This window comes from Orycteropus afer, unplaced genomic scaffold, assembly GCF_000298275.1.
Source record: "Orycteropus afer afer isolate SDZICR_OR568_19922 unplaced genomic scaffold, OryAfe1.0 scaffold00622, whole genome shotgun sequence".
Taxonomy (NCBI): domain Eukaryota; kingdom Metazoa; phylum Chordata; class Mammalia; order Tubulidentata; family Orycteropodidae; genus Orycteropus; species Orycteropus afer.
Window position 1 is genome coordinate 1,070,590 of NW_006922209.1, and position 1,351 is coordinate 1,071,940.

Here is a 1,351-nt window from a genome sequence, read left to right on the forward strand (position 1 = left end):
AAAATATGAGAAATCATAGAGTGACCTGTCCCCTGTCCCAGAGTCACTCCATGTATACACACCACGTGGTAAGGCGCCGCGAAAGGTGTCAGTGTAGCGGTTATCACGTTTACACGTTGGAAATTCTGGGTTTGAGCCGCGGATAGGCAACTCGCTGGGTTTCAAATTTCTTCCCTGACCATAAACTTCAGACGGTGCCAAGTCTTCTGAACCATTTGCCATACACCAAGACGCACAACTCAGGGTCCCACTGGCGCGTCCCCACTGGAGACGTGATGTATAAACACGAGTTTCGAGCCCCAAAATCTCGTGGGACTTATTTCCTCGTCGAGATTTTAATAAAATGTGCCTGAAATGGTCGCTCAGAGCCAAAAAGCCTCAGTTATGGGCAGGAACAGAACTGACGACAGGTGCGCCATTTTCTCGGTTTTGTTGATTAGATGTTTTGAATACAAAAGTAACATGTTAGTTCTAAAGAAAACACTCGACGATGGGGCAATTTTTGAAGGTTGGAAAGAGACTGTGCGCATCCAGCATTTTCTTTGCATTTCATCTTGGAAAATAAACGTCTGCCGTGTAACTAACTCTGACGGCCAGGCCAGGCAAGTGGACTCGATCTCACAAACGCTCAGATTTCCACTCAAATTTATTTTTGACCTTAAAATGACATTCGCCCGAACAGGGACTTGAACCCTGGACCCTCAGATTAAAAGTCTGATGCTCTACCGACTGAGCCATCCGGGCTCCTGGAGAGGCCTCCTCCCTTAGCCTATCCGCAGTTAAACAGGCCACGTGGCTGCGTTCTCTTCCTGCTGGATTAAAATCTGGAGTCTCTTTTGCAGATTCTCCTGTAAAATCGAGATGGAGCCAGTGATTGCGTGTTCGAGTCTGTCGCTCTCCATTTCCCCCATCACAGCCAGACTGTGAAGACTAGGAAAAACAACTGCCTACCGAGACTAGTACAGAGACGCCCGACCTGCGGGATTTCTAATTTCAGACTGAGTCTTTAAGGAGTTCTGAGCGTCCTGTGGGCGGAGAGATTATGCATAATTAATTAGGCTTTTAATCATGTATTGCACAGACCGACACTGAGCGTCCACCGCGCTCAAGGGCCAAAGTAAAGTAGCTTGTAGCTGCAAAGACAAGAGACAAGAGTTTCCGTCCGGAGTGGCGCCGGAAGACACGCCAAACAAAAAACACCCAATCAATCGCTTTGATGGTGGGACGTCAGCCACTGCGGAGGCAGGAAGGCTGGACCTCGCCAGCAGCAAGCGTGCGTCTCTGAAGGCTTCCAGAACCTGGTGATTCTTGAACTGAACTGTGCATGCTGCTGACTGGGCTCCCGGAGACT

General features: G+C 49.0%; 1 non-coding gene across 1 annotated transcript; it reads right to left on the reverse strand.

Moving 5' to 3' along the window:
• Positions 1–671: 671 nt before the first annotated feature.
• On the reverse strand, positions 672–744 carry TRNAK-UUU. Its single transcript has one exon. It is a non-coding gene; the product is annotated as a tRNA-Lys (tRNA).
• Positions 745–1,351: the final 607 nt, after the last annotated feature.